Below are 20,448 nucleotides of genomic sequence, written 5' to 3'. Positions count from 1 at the left end.
TCCAGCATCTCTTACACCAAGGTCAAATCCACAGTTCTGGATCACTGAAACCGCCAGTCTCACCACCGGTCCAGGTCCGGGCTCCGCGCAACTGTCTGTCCTATGGAAGGTGGGGACAGAGCTGGAATGCACCATCCAGGCAAAGAGAGAGGACGGGAGAATTGGAGGGAGAACCCAAAGGTAGCCAGGACCTCGACAGAGAGCTGAGGAGTCTCCTGTTTGTTAGGTCCTGTTTAGGGGGGTTCCTTTTGCAAGAATAGAATTTTCCTCCTTGGTAGCCTTCATTGCTTAGCTTTCTCGTGCTGCTGATTTTTTCCCACCTGAATCTCGTGTTTAGGAAAATTCCCTTAAAGAGGCTTCCTGGTGAATGACTCTGAGTGTGTGTGTGTGGCCTGGGGGGGGGGGGCGGGTTTTGGAGCTGCAAAGAGAGATTAACTGAGTCCTGTTTTTTTCACCTGTCACATCAATGGAAGTACAAAGGAGAGTATAGAAGGGCATTCAAGTTTCTTTCTGGAAAGCCAAGAAGGTGAAGGTGTGGGCTGAGAGACTCCACTGAGTTCAAGGATATAGATCTGATGACAACGTGGGCAGCCGGTGAATTTTTTTGGCGATGCTATGATGGGCTCTAGGCCTGAGATTCAAGACTCAGCCAAAACAACGGACTGCGCCTTAGCTCCTTGCCTTGTGGAAAGCAATATCGGCGCCAGATCCTTTCTCAAAGCCCTGCAACGAGGTTGCAGACTCACCACTAGATGGCAGCCGCGCCACTGCTCTCCCTGTGCAGCAAGGAGGCCAGAAACCTGTGTTTGGAGGCACCTCGGTGGAGCCGGGCTCATCACAGGACTGGACAGGATCGCTCACCGAGTTCTACTTAGTAAGACAAAGCCACTCCTGTCCACATGAGGCTGTTTTTGCTTCATTCTCTGGATCCAATCATAGGGAAAGAGCACAAGCAGGACGAGTGGCAGGCAGAGGGAGAAGGAGTAGCAGGCTCCCAGAGGAGCAGGGAGCCCAATGCAAGGCTGATCCCAGGACTCTAGGATCATGATCTGAGCCAAAGGCAGTCACTTAACCAACTGAGTCACCCAGGCTCCCCAGAACTCACTCATCTTAATAGACTAATCTGCTATTACTGAAATGCCAAGTTTTGTGGAGGATTCAGAAGATTGTATCTCCTGCCTGAAGTTTCTAGCAAACTGATTGGACCAGACAAGATTAATCATGGCACCGTTGAGAGTAAGCACAGGGACACCTGGGTGGCTCAGTTGGTGAAGCATCTGACTCTTGATCTCAGCTCAGGTCTTGATCTCAGGGTTGGGAGTTCAAGGCCTGTGTTGGGCTCCTCACTGGGCATGGAGCCTACCTTAAAAAAAAAAAAAAAAAAAAAGAGTGAGCACAGAAGCCAATATACAAAAAATGATTACCAATTCATGGTACAGACTTTATAATTAAGTTTATAGTTCCCCCAACAGGCTCAGCTTTTCATAGTCTCACCTTCACAGTGTTAGTTTACATTGGTATTGTTGGTAGTAGGCTGGACATTTTGATGAGAGAGGAGGACTAATTTTACAGCAGGGACATTGTGTCTACAAGGCCAGTCTGGATGGGAATCCAACAAACAGCAGGAGAGCATCAAGCTTCTACGGATGGGATGGAGGTGCCGTAGACAGAAAAAAGGAATTAAAAAAAAAAAAAAAAAAAGGAAGTGAGAGGATATTGAAGACAACATTTAGCCAACGCACCATTTGGTTGATGATTTCTTCCTCTTCCTTCGTGTGAATCAAGTCACAGAATTTAAATCTGGAAACTACTTTTAAAGTGTTCTGGTTTCATCTCATACCCAAAATAGAAGCCTTTACATAATATCTCTGGCTAGAGGCATTCAAATCATTGCTTAAACACGTCTAGGGGCAGGGAATTCCACCCCTCAGAAGAAAGCCCTGTCTTCATTCGACAGTTCTAATTGTGATTATTAGATCAAAACTTCTCCCTTATCAGTACACCTTGGTGCTGATTCGGCTCTGGGACCCCTTAAATTAAGTCTCCTCCCTCTTCCAGAGCGCAGTTCTTCAGATTGAAAAGAGCTGCTGTCAGTCACATCTTTCCCAGCTTTTTCTCCCCCAGCTTCCGCTCTGCTTTCAGACGTTTTCAGAGGGCTGCCGGCTCTCCTAGACCAGCACTACCTAGCGCAGAGCGAGGGAACCACCGCCGGGCGGCCATCTTGCTCTTGGGCCTCCCGGTTATGCCACGGCGCGCCGCTAGATGGCGCGATGGCCAACGCCCCACTCTGGTGCTCTCGGACTGCTCTGAAGATGGCCCTCTGCCCCTAACAAGTCGTCACTGCCAACGCCATCTTGCATCACACCCGCTTTCCTCAGTGAACCAGACGTCCAAATCCCAGCCTCTGCACCGATCAGTATCACCCTCTCATCCCCATCCTGCTCCACGTGCACCCGACATGGACATCACCTGTTCTGCCAGTCCGGTGCGGGGCCTTCCTCCTCTTGGTGACAACATTGCAGCTGGCCTTTGAAGAACCATTTCCTTACTTGCCAACATGTGGTTCTGGTGAGTGCTGTGCACCATTAAGCCGGCAGGGGATGTGGGCCTGGCCAATCAGAGACGCCTCCCCTCTAACCCTAGCGGATGGCTGCGGTTGGGATTTCACTGGTGCGCTAAGGGGAGAGGCAGTGGCTAAAGACCATGTCTACCTGTAGGGCAGCCATTCACTGCTCTGTGGGGAGAAGCTGCCTGAGAATGTAGCCAATGCAGAGGAAGCACCCTGAGCGCACATTTGGGGTCCCTGAGGCATTGGCGACTAAAGCCAGCAGTCCCGCAAGACTTTGGGTAGGTGAGCAATTAACTTCTCTTTTCTTCTGCTTAATTATATTTGAGTTGGTTCTCTGACACTTGAAACTGCAAAGCCTTAATATAATTCCTAACCTGACCTACCCTCCCACCCCTCTGCTCTGGGAGGCCATTTCACTGTGCCCTCTTGAAGACGAGTGGAGAGCTTGCCTGGTTCCCCTGTATATTCTCACCTCTTTGCTGAATGCCCCAGTCACCTCCCTTCAGTAGGTGAGATCTGCCCCCCCCCCCCCTTTCAGGACACTCCTTCCCCTGCAGCACTCTCAGAAGTTGGATGGATTTTGTTCCCTACACCTTCAGGTAGGTACCTCAGGGCCAGGGAGTGGGTAGGAGCTCTTCTTGCTCTCTCTATGGCGCTGTTTAAAAACCACTTCTTTTCCTTCTACTCCATACTCTCCAGCTTTGTTCAAGCCCAGGGTCCACCTGTCCTTACTGCTCACTGATGACTTCACCTCTTGTCTCAGTGGCCTTCCCTCTGGCCCTCTCCCAGCCATTCCCAGCAACTTCATCAGCCACAGGAATGAGTCCTCCAATATGTAGGCCTTCATCACCTTGGCCCACCTTAGACCTTCTTATCACCATAATCACAACACGTCCAAAATCTCGTCCAAAATCTCAAATTCCATCCCATTTCCTATCATCTTTCATCCTTACAACTCACCCAACCAGCAGACCCCAGTACAAAATTCTTTGACCTTAAGGCTGCCAGTTCCCAAGACCCCCACATTCTGGATCCTACTGTCCATCATGATAATCACTCCCCTGAAAAAATCCCAAATTCCTTGTCTGTCTTTCCTTCGAGCACACTCACCATGTTGTATGTTGTATTTTTTAATTAATAACTTGCTTCTGGGAGAATTCCCAGAGTCCCTTTTGTTGAATGGTTCAGGGTTAGAGTTGGTCAAAAGTGAGGTTGTACAAGATTTGGGAGGCAAAGTCAGACAGCAGCCACCATGCACTGAAGCTTGTTGTTGGTAAGAGGCAGACACAGAAGGACCATGGTTTCCAGTTTGTACTTACTCTTCCTCTGTCTGGCTCTCTTTTCCCACTTACTGGCGTTGTTAACCAGGGAACACCAGTCCCACTCCAGGAACTTTGGTGTGAACTCACAGACACAGTAGCTGAGGAGAACCAACAATCATCCTTGGACTTCTACCCCAGCCCCCTTTGTGGTCCCACTACAGCAGCTAGAGGTGGCTAGCTTCCAGAATTTCCACAGAGGCCCACTCATATCCCAATGCCAGAGCTGGTTCATGGCTTTTCTCTGATTCTTCAGCTCCAAATTTGGATTTTTACTTCCCCAGCTCCTCCCACGGTTGTGTAAGCTCTAATTACTATAATAAGTTCCTATTCCAGAAAGCTTACTTAGTTCAGTCCCAATGACACACTTTCTTTGAGATTGCCCCAGAGAAAAATATTGCTGAAGAAAGCACACAATCCTACTAACTAGTTTTCCTTTGATTCATGACTGCATAGCAGTCATCTCATTTTGTCTGTCCAGAATTCCCTCTTCTTCAGGTAATAACACCACAGTTTTGCTGGATGAAGTATTCCTCTCCCACCGAGCATATTCTTGGTGATACTTGTGATAAAGTCATTGTCCTTTGCCTCAGTCTGGCCAATTACATGCTCTCTCCTTGGAATCTGAATGTGGGGGGATGGAACCCACTCATCCCAACAGCTGCTGTCCATGAGTTTTTGCTATGGAGTCCCTGGTACTCTGGTCCTTTGACTTTTCCTATGATCACGTGAATTCTCTCCATTCTTCCAATAGATTTGTTGCCTAACTTAGCCAGAGTCAGTATCTGAGACTTGCACGAACCTCACATGGGCACTCTGTTCTGTCCAGCACCCTGCTGTGCCTACCCTATCAGTTGCAAGGCACTTATTTAATAATTTTCCCTACTTATACCTGCGTTCTGCTCCACCCAACTTCAGGCTCATTCTTCATTAAGAAAATGGAAGTGCTGAACATCTTCCTACCACGAAGCCTACAAACCTACTGGCAGCTGACCTCATATTTTCCATTTTCCAAAATATGGAAAATATGGAAATTTTATTTCCAGTTACAGTACTTGTCTTGTAAGCATTCTGTCTCCCTGCTCCTATCAAAGGCAGACTCCTCTGCCCGCGTCCTGGACCCATCTCCACTTGCCATCTCAAAGATTATGTGGATGTCCTCCCTCTCTCCTGACTGTCACTTGCCCTTCCTCTACTGGATCCTTCCCATCTGCACACAGTTATGTTCTCATACCTTCCATCTTCTCAAATACATCCTTCCTTCACTCTACATCCTCCACTGGCTACATCCCATTCTCTGCTCCCCATCACAGCAAAACGTCTACGAAAGGTTGTGTCTGCTTTCTCACTTCCTATTCTCTCACCAACTCACTCCCGTTGGGCTTCCACTCTCAATATCCCAGCCAGAGCTGCTCTGGGATTATGGCCACAAATGACTTCCATGTTGCCAAATTCTGTGGCTACTTCTCTGTTCTTCTCTTATGTGATCCCCACAGCACTTAACACAATCAACCCTTCCCCCATTTTCTGAGATTCCTCTGTCTCTCTGACACCCCATACTCTATTGTCCTCTGCCTCACTAATTGCTCTAGAAGTGATATCCAACTCTACCATTTCCCCTCCTTTATTTCTTTCACAGTATTTGTCATACTATAATTATCTTGCTTCTTGTTTTCGTATACTAGCTTATTTTTAGTCTCTCCCTGTTTTCACACCAGAATGTAAAATTCTTTGGGACAGCAATTTAGTTTGTGGTCTGTACTGTTCAACTGGCACATAGTAGGTACTCAATCAACGTCTTTTGAAAGATAAGCATGACATGTTTCTCAGACCTTTTATCACCAACTCTGAACTCCCTTCTCAATGAGGCCGTGAATCTTGGGCTCCTGTGTTTGTTTGTGCTTAGTCAAGTTTTAGCAAGAATTCTGGGTCAGTTGAGCAAAAACTCCCACCCTTGATTTCTGGGCAAATTCCTTACCCCCTTGGCCCTCTCTGACCCCAATATTTTACCATTCTGGCCTGGCTTCTGCGATAATCCTGTCAAGTTGGTTTAGCCTGAATACCCTCTACCCCTCATACTTCATCTTAGTAACTTTCCATCCACTGCCTCTGCTCCTTGGCTATAAATCTTCACTTGTCCTTGTTGTATTTGGAGTTGAGCCCAAGCTCTCAACGCTACTACAACACTCCATTGTAGAAGTCCCCGCTGAAGAAAGTCTGACCTAGTCTTTAACAAGTATCATGAAAATTTCTTTAATGACCGTATAGTTCTGTTAGGACAGGCTAAATCCATTGCTCCTTTTTGGGAACCATATCCAAGGCCACCTCACTGAAGTATATGAAAATGGGGCCCCCTGGAGTTGTGCAACATGGCAGCTCCCACAGTTGCTCGTTGGTCAGCGCTAAGCTGGGGGAGTTAAATGCATTTTCAAACATTCTCAATAGACATGCTATTAAGGCAGTTTTCCTCCTTTCTCTGTGTAGTTTCCTCTTATCCATCCTGCCCCTCCCTTTCTTGATAGAAAAAAAGAATCTTTATACTTCTTCCTCATAGGAAGAGTTTGGGTCCATCCTTCAGGTCCACTGAGTTTGGAATCTTGCTCTTGTCACTCAGCATCTTAGTTATAGGTTACCTGAAATTTGATAAGCCTGCTTTCTCCATTTTTGTTAAAATGCTGAATAGGATAGGGCACCAGGGTGGCTCAGTTGATTGGACGTCTGCCTTCGGCTCAGGTCATGATCCCAAAGTCCTGGGATCAAGCCCCACGTTGGTCTCCCTGTTCAGCGGGGAGTCTGGTTCTCCCTCTCCCTCTTCCCCTCTGCCTGCTTGTACTCTCTCTCTCTCTCGAAATAAATAAAATCGTTAAAAAGTGCTGAATAGGATAAAGTCAAGGATAGACATCTGTGACACACCAGTAGAGACCGTCCCTCAGGCTCCCAGGAACAAAAGTCAATCCTCATTAGACTTCCCTTAGCACATGATCATCTGACGCACACCTTGCTCTCAAGTTGCTCAAAAAACAAGAAGGTTTCAGAATAATGAAAATAAGCAAATTGATCCATGTGCAAAATCCAGGAGCATTGGACCCAACACATTAGGTTTCCATTCTCATCTCTGCTGCTTCCTAGATCTATGAACTTACGAAAGGCCACTCCAGTGCTCTGTGTGCAGTATCTTTGATCCGTAAGGCGAGGGTATCATGGTCTTGAGTCTAGCTGCAGGGCGTTGGATGAGTGAATCTCTCGAAATACAAAAGTGCTTGAGCTCCCACAGGGTAGTGTCCTCAGGAAGGCAGTGGTCTTTTATCATCCACTTGAGTGTCATTTATAATAGACATAAGGGGGAAATCCTGTTAATCACCAATAAGATAGAAATTGTGACATAGTGGGGCGGCTGGGTGGCTCAGTGGGTTAAGCCTCTGCCTTTGGCTCAGGTCATGATCTCAGGGTCCTGGGATTGAGCCCCACATCGGGCTCTATGCTCAGTGGGGAGCCTGCTTCCCCTTCTCTCTCTGCCTGCCTCTCTGCCTACTTGTGATCTCTCTGTCAAATAAATAAATAAAATCTTAAAAAAAAAAAAGAAACTATGATATAGTTACCTAAAGGGCCATTTTGCAGTAATTACAATTCATGTGGTAGACAGATTCCTAATGATGTGGAAAAATACATGAAAATAATGATTTTATTTAAAAAAATGATCCCTGAGCAACGTGGAAGGAAGTACACAAAAGTGTCAGAAGTGGTTATTTTGGGGCGGTAGGATTATTTATGATTTTTTCCACTCATTTTATTTAGCTCTAGGTTTTAACATACTTTATGCAAGTATGTATTACTTACACTGTTTTTAAAAAATGGAAAACATTGGGAGATACCTAAAACATTAAAGGCTTTTGAAATGTTTATGCCCTTTAACTAAATGAGTGGTACTTGGAGGACTTAATCTGAGAAAGTAATTCAAGTTACAGAATATGCTGTGTACAAAGATGTGATTTTTAAAATTTTAATTAATAATGTGATTAATTATTAATAATTATTAATTGTTATTAATTAATAATTTTATTAATAATGTGTTATTAGCCCCAGGGTTACAGGTCTGTGAATCGCCAGGTTTACACACTTCACAGCACTCACCATAGCACATACCTTCCCCAATGTCCATAATCCAACCACCCTCTCCTTACCTGCCAGCCCCCACCCCCGCAACCCTCACTTTGTTTTGTGAGATTAAGAGTCTCTCATGGTTTGTCTCCCTCCTGATCCCATCTTGTTTTATTTATTCTTTTCCTACCCCTCAAACCTTCCACGTTGCATCTCAACTTCCTCATATCAGGGAGATCATATGATAATTGCAAAGATGTGAATGTTATTTATAAAAGTATGACATTGGAAACAGTCTAACAATGCAGGCATGATTAGATAAAAACACATCATCTACTTAAAACCAAAGGCAGACTTTTGAAATTATGTGTATAAAGTCTGTAGTAACAAAAGCTTCCGAAGTAATGTTAAGTGGGAAAACAGAATAGAATTGCATGCTGATTGCATCTATTAAAAGGCAAAAAATAAAGCACTAAATGTAATCTGGACTGCATAAGAGGGACTCAGGATTGTTGTAAAATGTTACTTTTACTTTTCTACACTTTCCAAAGACAACCATTTGTGTAAATAGAAAAGAAACATACAATTATTTAAAACTAAAAAGTACCTGCTCTTTGGGAGGGAGATGGGTGGGTTGAGCTTATCTCTTTCTGAGGAGCCTCCTTGTGGGGTTGTGGGGAGATAGGACTGATAACTGCTGTCCTTGACTATTCAAGGGCCCCAGAGCCCCACCCCAGATGGGGGGCCTCTGGGGCCCCCACCACTCACTCGTTGTCAGATGGAGCCTTCTCCGTCCCAGCCCCATGCAGCCTGGGCCCCCAAGGTTCGGTCCACGATGCGGGTCTCTCCCCTAGGTGTTGGAAACCCCCAGGGAGATAGGGAGGGGACTTCTGTCCGCTCAGGCCTGCCCTGACCAGAAAAATCCCCTTGTTCATCCATTGTCACTTTCTCCTAACTCCTTCCCCATGGGACACTTTTGATATTGATGCTGATGCTGATGAATGACAGTAGCTTACTGAGCTCCTAGAACGTGCCAACTATATTTACGTGAATCGTCACAGTGAAGCCTATACACCCTTGAAAGATACGCAGATTTCTCCCCATTTTGCAGATCAGGAAGCTGAGATTTAGAGAGATTAGACCATTTCCTCAAGATCCCATGGCTAGTAAGTGGCAGATCTACTTGACCATCCCTGGTCTGTGCTCTAGACCATCTTGGTTGCATGTTGAACCCCCAGGCCAGGCTCTGAGCTATACTGTCTCCCCCTCCTCTCGCAGGTACCACCCCACCACTTAAACTGGCTAGGGCTATCTTTTCCCACATCATTCTCCAGTCATCCCTCTCTCCTCAACTCCCTGAGATGTGAGGCAGCAATTTCAGTGGCCTTTGTGTGTCCCCAGACAAACACACCACACACTTACACCCCCCATGGCATTTTCTCATTTACCCCTCTAAATGGCGTTTATATGATCAAACTGAATCTACACAGATAAAATCACAAGGCCCTAATGTGCAACCAAAATATAAATTCCAGAGTGTTCCACTTATTTGTCCCCGTCTGAGTTGGTGTCCCATCGCTGGGTCTTTTCTATCAGCCTACGGCACTTAGCACGGGGCCGACACCTCATGTGGATTCAAGGAAAGTTTTCTGAATGAATGAATGAGAGGAAGAACGCATGAGTGTCTCAATGCTATCACATATGGTTTCAGTTTCTTCATCTGTAAAATAGATCTGATGTTCTCTCTCTCTTTTGAGTTGGGAGCTGCCGGAGGGCAGGAAACAGACTGCATTCATGGTGTGTCTGAAGCCCTCGCTGCGTTGTCCATAGACCGGATGTACTGTCAATAACCATCAGCAGGCTTGAGTGAATTCCCCCGGGCTCCTGGTAGGGGTCTGAGAATGGGCAAAGTAGGTCCCGGTGTATGCCCTGCTCAGGTCTCAGGGAAGGACATTCTGCTGTTAAGCTCCTGAAGTGGATTGTGCTGTCGGCCTCCTTCATGCCGAGGCCACATACAAAATGTATTCCTGAATCTCCAAGAGAGGTTCCCACTGAGAGCTGGCCCCAGGGCTCTGCATCAGGCTTTAAGATTTTAAAACTTGCAGCTTCCTTTGGAGAACTGAGGCCTGGAACCACGCTGGCCTTCCATCACTGTTTGCTGAGACCCACTAAGGGTCAGGGCTGCAGCTGCTTTTCAGGCAAGAGCCCTTTTCATTGATTTGAATGCATGTCAGGAGTTAAGGAAACCCAGGAGGTTAAGATGACCCTGCAGAAGAGGTTTCCCATGCAGCCCCTGACAGGTTTTCTTGCGGGAAGTCTCTCCTGTCCAACCACCTGCCCAGGAATATATTCTAGCAAACAGTCTCCTTTTGCGTTCATTTGCCTTTCCCCACTTCTCGTGTTCCTGACTCTTTTCCCATCTTCCTTACGCACCCAGGACCTACATACAGTCAACTCGCAAACAGCATTTTGGTGTGGAAGAGTGAATGAGACTCATCCACCCCCTCCCCTTCGCTTGCTTCCCCTCTCTCATGTCCCCTGTGCGCACACGTGCGCGCACACACGCACACACCCACCCCCCCACACACACACACATTCCGCTTCAGCCATGCTCACTGCCAACACAGCCCGCCTGGAGAGCTAGTAGAGTCTTTATCTTATTTTGCTCCCACACTCAGGGAATCTTGAAGGCTCAGGATCACCCAGGTGGGCAAAGCCCTCCAAACCCTGGGAAGGACTCAGTCACCTGGTGGCCAGCACAGGACCCAACCATCCCTGCCTTCTTTTTTTTTTTTTTTTTTTTTTTTAAGATTTTATTTATTTATCGGAGGGTGGGGGAGAGGATGAGCACAGGCAGACAGAATGGCAGGCAGAGGCAGAGGGAGAAGCAGGCTCCCTGCTGAGCAAGGAGCCCGACGTGGGACTCGATCCCAGGACGCTGGGACCACGACCTGAGCCGAAGGCAGCTGCTTAACCTACTGAGCCACCCAGGTGTCCCCATCCCTGCCTTCTTAAAGGGGCCATTTTTAGCAGGCCTGCTCTGACTCAGTGGAAAAGCTTCATTCCCATCAGGTTGAAGGAAAGGATTCAACCAAGCATAGGACTGCTAGGTTAAGAAGGGCGGCTCTGTCTGGAGACTGGAGGACACAGCTCCTCTCCAAAAGCAGTATGGCGGGTATGGGGGTGTCCCAAGCTCTGCCATCTGAGGTACAGCTGAGAATTCCCTTCCAACTTTAAAGCTCCTTGGAACGAAGTGTGAGAGGGACAGTTGGTTATCGTATTCCACTACAAGTACCAAGCATTTAGACTTTCCCAAGAACCTTTGCAGACAGATATCCCACTTGAGCCTCACCATGACCATCGGGGCCAAGAAAGATAGTCATTCCCGTTTCACAGATAAGAAAACTGAGGTCTAACCAAGAAGTGCGGCTTGTACAAGGCTATGGTACAGCTGGAACTCAAACCCGTCTTCAGATTACAGAGCCAATCTCTTTGGTCTTAACTGGGTTTCCCTTTCACTCTGCCCTCTTTAAGATGTCAGATCCCTTCCTCTGGTTTGGCAATTATCTCACTGCTGAATTATTAGCTGACACTTTTGCAGTGATAAGCAGGTGTTCATTGAGGACATGATCACATTGTGACAAATGGGAGACAGCTGCACCTGAGGAGTTGGAAGAACCCCCCTGAACCCATGCAAAGCCCCACCTGTCGGCCAGGGCCCACTTCCAGAAATGAGCCAACCTGGGCATGAATATCTATGTTTGGCCTCCCCCCACCACCCCGCCAAGTGAGATCGCTCCAGTTCCTTAGCAAGCCGTCTGTCTCTCTGCCACCATTTCTTCCAGGGTAACAGGGCAATTCTGCCCTCACAGCTGTGTCTGCATGCTTTAGCTGAGTGGCCCACCCAGCTGGAGCTTGGCCCATCTTGTCTCCACGGCCCGGCATTGTCCCGAGCTCTTTGCAGGAGGAGGTGGCTGCGGGTCCCATGCTCTCTGGGGGAGAATGCACGTCCAGGAGGAGGTCACACCAAGGGGGGTTCTGCCCTGGATTAGGCTCCTCTGTTCCCAGGGGAAGCCAGGTCCTCAACAACATGGAGCACTGTATTTGAATTGTCTCAAAGGGTACCCTACCCCCGAGGCTGTGAGTGCAAACAGGGAGGGGCGGCCCCACCCATTGTGGGGACCTGGTGCTGCTGGCTCTGGGCTGCCCACAGGAGCCCCCGGTCTTCTGCTCAAGGAAGGAGAATAGCTTCATTTCTTCCCACTCCCCTCACCTCCAGCAGACTAGGCAGAACTTCCTGCAGCCCCGCCTCCGTGCAAGGGACTGCTTACCTTGTGCTTTCCTACATCTTTCCCTGATATTTTCACTGTTTCTCCACCTCCCCTAGGGACCCTGCACTCACTCCTGTGGAATTACACCATAATGGGAACTACGACAAAAATAAGCCGGTAACTACAGAGCCTATTAGGCTTAGTGAATCTGAGTAAATCTTCAAACGATGTGGAGGAGATACTTGCAAACCCCCATTTTACAGTTGAAGAAATGCAGACTTAGAGAAGTCAAGAAACTTGACCAAGGTCACCCAGACAGTAAGGGGCTGCCCCCACCCCGCACTTGCCCCTGTGGGCCTGCTACAATCTGGATTGCTCTTGACAACCCGAATCCACCAATCCTGTGTTCCATTAACAAGGTCCCCCCAGTCGATACATGTCTACACGCCCCCCCCCCACCCCAACACCCATGGGCCTGCACCTGGAAGGATTCAAAAGGCAGGAAGCCATAGCCACTGCCCCTGAGTTATTGAGGAGAGGAGTTGGCTAAGGAGACAAGGCAAAGACAGAAATTGACACCCAAATTCTTTCCCACCTCTGCCTAGTCATTTCCCCTTTCTGGGCCTCAGTTTCCTGATCTGCCAAGTCTGCAGGCCATACTGGGAGATGGCTAGTATAGACTCCTGCTTATCTGTGATCAACTGAGCACGACCCACCTAACGAGAAGTTGGGGATCCTGGGGCCCGGGGATTAGGACTGTCCTAGGGCATAGCTGGAGCCAAACCAGAAAAGAAAACCATGAGATTCGGACCCTTGGAAGAAAGCTTGTTACCAAGAAGAGGACTAACTCCCAAGAATGAATGCCATGGAGGCCCCCAGTTGAGTGGGGAGAAGGCTCACTGCTTCCCAATCCTGTAGCCCACAAAGCCCAGAGAGCATCTGGGTGTGGGCTTCCCCGAGTTCTTGGGTGCTCTTAAGGGAAAAGTCAGCTGCTTGCTTCTGATCTTTTCCCTTCTGCAGTACAGCAGGGTGCCCCGAGAGCAGTAAGCACCCAGAGGTGTCATTTGGAAGCTGTTTTCCTTAGAAACAAGACATGGGGTTTGAGTTTGGAGGAGTAAGTGCAGTGAGGCACCTGGAGGTCTAGAGATGAGGACGGTCCCAGCCGCCAGACTGCCTTCCCTGCAAGGCATCTGGGTACAAATGCTCACAGCTCACGGCATGTCCTAGAGAAGACTGAGGATTACAGAAGGGAAGGGGTGGGAAGATGGGGTAGCCGGGTGACGGGCCTTAAGGAGGGCATGTGTTGTGATGAGCACTGGGTGTTAAATGCAACTAATGAATTGTTGAACACAACATCAAAGACTAATGATGCACTATTTGGTGGCTAACTGAATATAATTTAAAAAAAAAAAAGAAGAAGGAAGTGTCGGCATTGGTTCTGGAAGAAGGAAATGAGTGTCTTGTTAATGTATTTTTTTGCAAATTTTTTCTTAATGGTGTGCCTGTTTTACCCATGCGGACACAGAAGGCATGTTTTGAAGTTGGGTGACAGTCATTATCCCTCCGGACGCTGTCTTGTAACCATGGGTTATGATGTCACCTTAGATTTGTGGAGCAAAATACCATTTACACCACACTGCACACACATTCTCTTGATTTGTATGTAAATTATCACTTGTATATAATTAGAGTGAGGTGGGTAGTCTTCATAACGTCCATTTTACAAGTAGGGTCACAGAAATTCAAGGAGCTGATTAGTTCAAATCATCTAGCATGATAGCCAAGGTGAGGTGAGCTCAGATGCTCCTTCTGATCTTCTCAAAGCCCACGTTCTCTCATATTTCTTTTCTTACCTTCTTGTTCATCCTTTTACTTATTTTTATTATTTTTTAAAGATTTTATTTATTTCTCTGAGCGCTTGTGCACATGAGAGAGAGATAGAGAGTACAAACGAGAGAGGGAGAGAAAATCTGCAGTTGACTCTGTGTTGAGTGTTGAACCCTGATGCGGGGCTCGATTCTACAACCCTGAGATCATGACCTGAACTGAAATCAAGAGTCCGATGCTTAACTGACTCGGCCACCCTAGCACCCCATCTTTGCTCCCTTTCTACCCAAAGCTCTTATATACCTGGACTTCATGTAACCCTCCGATGAATGCCGCGGGGAGCCACCACTTTCTAGACCCTCATCTGTGCTCTCAGTTTAGGAGAAAAATGACCAGAGGGTAAGCCGAACTCCCTTTGTCCATTATAGCCATATGCATCTGTATATGTGAGATGCTTTTAATTTTTAGAAACTAAAAAAGAAATCACAGGCATCATTTCATACCAGCAGTGGTGCGGGTAGGAAGGGCAAATGGGTTTGAAACTATTTCCTAAACACCTGCTCTGCCAGGTACCTTACATAAATTTCTCATTTCTTCTCGAAGACAGCCCTGCCTGGGAGTCATGGTTCCTCCCCAGATGGTTACACAACTTACCCAAGGTCGCTCGGTTAATAAGTCAGATTCTGGATTTCAGAGCGGACTGTCTGCTCCAGCCATCCTTCCGTGGAGGCGGCAGAGGGCCATGGAAACTCAGGTCTCCTCACTGACCATCCAGCCCCAACTTCCATCCCAGGGCATGGGACTCAGATGTCATTATGACTCCACCATCTGAACTTTATCCTTGGTCCATCTCACTGTAAATGAGGTGTAAACAAGTCGTCCCCCCGCCCCCCCGCACCGCCAAAGCTATCGAGGTCCTAATCTCTGGGATTTGATAGGGTGACAAGGACTGGCAGGTGTATTGAATGAAGGACCCTGGGGTGGGGAGGTTCGCCTGGGTTCTCCAGATGGGCCCTTGTAATCACAAGGACTTTAAAGGAGGAGGCAAGAAGGTCGAGGAGGAAGGAGGCGAGGGGAGGATGGGGGCAAGGGAGTGGAGTGGGAGGAAGGGGTCAGGAGACCAAGGAACGCGGGTCAGCTGCAGAAGCTAGGAGAAACAAGGATGCCCCCCCCCAAAAAAACCTCCAGAAGGACCCCTCCAGGGTGACATCTTGTCCAGTGAAATCGATTTCAGACTTCTGGTCTCCAGAATTCCAGGAAGACAATATGTATTTGTTATTTTAAGCTGCCAATTTGTGGTCATTTGTTAGAGCTGCCAGAGGAAACGGACACAAGTACTATTTACCTAGTTAGAGAAATAAACTAAAGCCTTTAAAAAGTGTCCTTTTATATGTAAATGATCTACAGTAGTTCACTGTAAGCAGAAGCCCTGATTGCACCTCTTGGTTGGCTCTTGGATATTTGAATCAAACATCATTCTAAATCCGTGGTTAAAGCCAAAACTGTGCTGGGCCAGACTTGACGAGGCCTAATTTTATAGTGGTGGTATGGAACTTCCGTTTATGTATTTGAAAGTAAGTGTTTTAAAATCTCTGTGTCAGACTTCCAATTCGGAGGGACCTCCCCTGTGTATCCAGGAAGGAAATATACTAAGTACACAGGACACAGAGACTAATACACTTCTCCGGGAGGAAAGAATTAGCAACTTAATTGCCCTTGCCTTTGTGCTCACTTCCATGCTGGTGAAGAAGTTTTTGTTCAGTTATAAATTTCTGTCTGAAAGAGAGATATCTACATAGAAAGATGCATCTTCTTGCTGGACGATGTAATTTATCAACATCGTCTGTATGATATGAAGAGCTTATAATTCTAAACCTTTTAACAAGGTAAATGTATTAACCATTAGCTTTAGAACCAGTGCGTAAATATAAAGAAAATGCACAGTTTGCTTTTTACTCTCCTCCTAGAAGGAGCTAGCCTGTGGATCTCAGCCTTACATTTGTGGATGTGCTTGTGTTTTTGTGTAATTGTTATTCACAAAGATGATGTTAATCACACATATCTTGTGGAATTACCACTGACGAGACAGATGACTATTTGTAATAATGACCGTTTTAATTGTAACCCTTTGGCTGATGAGCTTGGGTCTGAACAATATAATTCAACAATCTATTTGGCATGGCTACGGTGTGAGTCATGGTTATCCGTAGGTATTAACCCACCTGCTTTCTGGAGCAGCTAGGCAGATGTACGCTGAGGTTCACTTCTGGCGAGTTAAGCAGCAGAACAGGGACAAACACTAGGTATTTGGCATGGAGTCTGCCATGATTTTCCTGGTGACAGAATTGCCGGCTTTGGGTAAACCAGGGTGGGGCTCACTAGGGTCATCTGCTCCCCGCTCTGGAAGTTCAACAGAAACATGAATATGAAACACAGAATAGGAATCACTCATGAACTAGTTTTATTTTAATAATACTGACTTGGAATTGCACGGGCAGCAGGAGAGGTCACTGAGGCCGAGAGGATGTGAGGCTCAAACTGTACCTTTAAGTGCACAAGAGAAATAGTAGTCAATTGAAAGGATACACCCAGCCAGGGAGAAGTGGACCGTGGGGTTTATCTGAAACCTGCAAGTGCACCCTGACGTCGGTGGCATGCGTGCTATGGAAGTAAATTTTGTGTCCCAGTAAAGATCTTCTCTCCTCTGTGTTATCCTTGGGGTAGGACGTGCATAAACACTGCCAGATAAATTTCTTTTTTTTTTTATTTTATTTTTTTATTTTTTATAAAAATATAATATATTTTTATCCCCAGGGGTACAGGTCTGTGGAATCGCCCAGTTTACACACTTCACAACACTCACCAAAGCACATACTCTCCCCAATGTCCATAACCCCATCCCCCTTCTCCCAACCCCCCTTCCCCCAGCAACCCTCAGTTTGTTTTGTGAGATTAAGAGTCACTTATGGTTTGTCTCCCTCCCAATCCCATCTTGTTTCATTTATTCTTCTCCTACCCCCTAAAGCCCCCATGCTGCATCACCACTTCCTCATATCAGGGAGATCATATGACAGTTGTCTTTCTCCGAATGATTTATTTCGCTAAGCACGATACGCTCTAGTTCCATCCATGTTGTCACAAATGGCAAGATTTCATTTCTTTTGATGGCTGCATAGTATTCCATTGTGTATATATACCACATCTTCTTGATCCATTCATCTGTTGATGGACATCTAGGTTCTTTCCATAGTTTGGCTATTGTGGACATTACTGCTATAAACATTCGGGTGCACGTGCCCCTTCGGATCACTACGTTTGTGTCTTTAGGGTAAATACCCAGTAGTGCTATTGCTGGGTCATAGGGTAGTTCTATTTTCAACATTTTGAGGAACCTCCATGCTGTTTTCCGGAGTGGTTGCACCAGCTTGCATTCCCACCAACAGTGTAGGAGGGTTCCCCTTTCTCCTCATCCTCACCAGCATCTGTCATTTCCTGACTTGTTAATTTTAGCCGCCAGATAAATTTCTTAACAGCCTAGCTGCCATGGCTTGGAGATGGACGTTCATGTACACTCAGAATATCCAGCCATGATACTGAGTCACCATCCTATAGCCCCTGCCTCCTAAGGCAGAGGACCACCCCTATAGCATCTTCACTGACAGCACAGGCTGGTACCAACAGGGGTGAATTTCATGATTCTGTCTGTAGGTTTTGTTTGGGGTTGGTGTTAGTTCAGAATGAGTGTGTGATCAGGGACCGTATCTGTGTAATTTGGTTCAGAACCTGCTGTCTGACCCGTGCTAGTCAAGGCCTTCTGGTGTGGCTTCTGTCACCCCCTCTGGAATGAAGTCACCAGGACCAAGTCTCGTTCTTCTGTTGTAGCCCCCTCCACTTCTTATCCAGGGCTAGAACTTGAACCAAGCTGCAAAGCCAGACAGATGCCAGTTGGATGGTTTGGTGGGATTTTAAATAAAAGTTTAGGAAGCGAGGGAGTAAGGAAGAACGATTCTTTCCTATTGTGCCAATTTCCAGTGTTGCTCCTTCCCATATATTCTTGCCTTGAGATCACTGCTGGAGTCTCCCCTTGTCCAAAGACAGGTAACTGGGGAGCATCTCTAGAATTTCCAGAGCCATACATGACATTTTAATGGTGATAGACCACTGCTACTTTTTTTTTTGCTTCTATTCCATCTGGCGGGGGTGGGGAGTCCCGCAAAACTACTTTACTCTGGGGCCAATGGACAGAGGGGTGAAGGTCCTCCTGGGCAGCGTGGGCCTGCTGGAGGGTCACCGTAAGCTACCGAGCCACTGAGAGCTGACAGCCCTGAAGATAGTCCAGGCCTGCCACTCTCTCATACACCAGTCTGGGCCAGGCAGGGGGTGGCCAGCTCAAGCCCGAGCCTCTCAGTGTGGTATCACCAAGATGGAGCCATTTCCTCACCCACAGATCAAGAAGCCTAAGTCTGACAATGTCAGCAAGCTGTCCTGCCTATCCGATCCAAACAGGTGTGTGTGGGAAGGCCGTGAACCAAGCACTCTTCCTGTGAGTATCGGGGCAAATGTGCATTTTCATCTTCTCTTCTAGAAGCCAGGAACCCGTCTTCCCCTTTAGTGACATTTGCGTCTTGCAGAAGAGGCCCTGGCCCAGGAAGGAGACATGCTTTGGATCACACAGTTGTGGGCAGTGGGTGCAAGAGAGCCCCTTGGTCCTTGACTTCTAACCCACGGCTTGTCCACTGGGCCACCCGACCCTCCTTCTCCCTGCTTCCTGGGTTGTTAACAGATCTAACTGCTTTTCTCTTGTTCTCCCATTTCTTCTTCTTTCCCCACCTCAACTGGCTTTTACTCCTATTTTATTTTGTCCTAGAAATACACCCACAGTGGTTGGCCTGGGTGGACTGCTATCACGGACGAACACATCTGCAGGCTGAGCTTACTCCTCCCTCACACCTGGCGTCTGGAGCGGGGAGATGGCTGCTGCTTCAGAATCTGGACACGCACAGCTGTGGGGTGGCACAGCCAAGGGCTGGCTTGCTGTTGCCTCTGGGGTGCCGAGCATCTCCAGCCTCACCCCAAATACACACGGCCCTGCAGCCCATTTCTGCTGAGATGAGAGGCTTAAAGTCAGCCGTCTGTGACCATCATAGCCTGGACTATAAGTCACATGTCAGAAATGGACCCAAAAGGGGGCATCTGTGGGGAGGAATGAACACACCTGCTCTGGTTTGGAGCCAGAGAGCCTTCCTGCCCACCTACGTGCCTCAGTTTCCCTATCTGAATCATCTACCTAAAAACAACATTGTGCTCTCAGAATAAAAGCTTTGGAAAGGTCTGAAAAATATAAAGACAAAATCAGCTACAAGTTTCCCATTAACATCTTGCTGTTTTCATTTATCTTTTATGTAACCAAATACAATTTTGCATCTTGTTTTTAAACAGTAACCTTTCCTTATTGTAAATGTAATAGGTGTTCATTATGTTGCGCTCAGAAATTTCAGACACAACCTATTATTATTAATCTATGCCATGAAGCCATGTGAGTACTACCAATATAATAAAACAATGTTAATTTGTTTATTAGGGGTGCCTGGGTGGCTCAGGTCAAGATCCGGTAGTCCTCGGATTGAGCCCCGTGTCAGGCTCCCTCTGCCTCTGCTCCTCTCCCCTGCTCATCCTCTCTCTCTCTTCCCCCAAATAATAAATAATGTTTTAATAATCTGCTTATTTAAAAAGAAGCAATTCAAATCACAAGAAAAGTGGCTTTTTGTTGTTCCATTGAGAAATAATGTTAATATGTTGATGTGTATCTTTTCAGTCTTTCCTTTGTGTTCAGTTAGCCACTGTATAGTACATTGTTAGTTTTTGACATAGTATTCAATTAGTTACGTATAACACCCAGTCTTTTCAGTCTTTAACAAGCATAACATACCAAAAGGTAAAAAAAAAAAAAAACATAGTAGATTCATACTTTACATGCTTTTTTGTAACTTTCTTTTTCCACTTCATTCAGCATGAATCATTTTTATGTCATTAAATTCTCTTTTTCATTTATGATGATAGAACATAACAAGTATGCCAAATTTTATTTAACCAATTTTCTACTGTTAGCCCTTTGTTTTGGTTCTAATTTCTCCTCATCATGAATGGGACTATTTGTAGCTGAATTTTTGCACTCCCCTGTTCTGTGTTAACACCTCCAAATTCCCAGCGCCATCACAGATTATGGCAAGATTGTACCTGATAAATGGTACGAAAATGCTTTGAGAAATACGCGTGTTGTGGGGCACCTGGGTGGCTCAGTGGATTAAGCCTCTGCCTTCAGCTCAGGTCATGATCTCAGGGTCCTGGGATTGAGCCCCACATT

The 20,448-nt window shown here is 46.8% G+C and overlaps 1 long non-coding RNA gene across 2 annotated transcripts; it reads left to right on the top strand.

Annotated features, from left to right (window-relative positions):
• The first annotated feature begins 2,106 nt into the window (after positions 1–2,106).
• On the top strand, positions 2,107–19,520 carry LOC131820074 (uncharacterized). Of its 2 annotated transcripts, XR_009349452.1 has the most exons (3): positions 2,107–2,568; positions 12,374–12,434; positions 18,952–19,520. It is a non-coding gene; the product is annotated as an uncharacterized LOC131820074 (long non-coding RNA). The 2 variants fall into 2 exon arrangements; XR_009349451.1 differs by lacking the exon at positions 12,374–12,434.
• The last annotated feature ends 928 nt before the right edge of the window (positions 19,521–20,448 follow it).

Source organism: Mustela lutreola, chromosome 1, assembly GCF_030435805.1.
Source record: "Mustela lutreola isolate mMusLut2 chromosome 1, mMusLut2.pri, whole genome shotgun sequence".
NCBI lineage: Eukaryota > Metazoa > Chordata > Mammalia > Carnivora > Mustelidae > Mustela > Mustela lutreola.
Note: the sequence above shows the minus strand (reverse complement) of the source record. Positions and strands in the feature narration are given on the sequence as shown.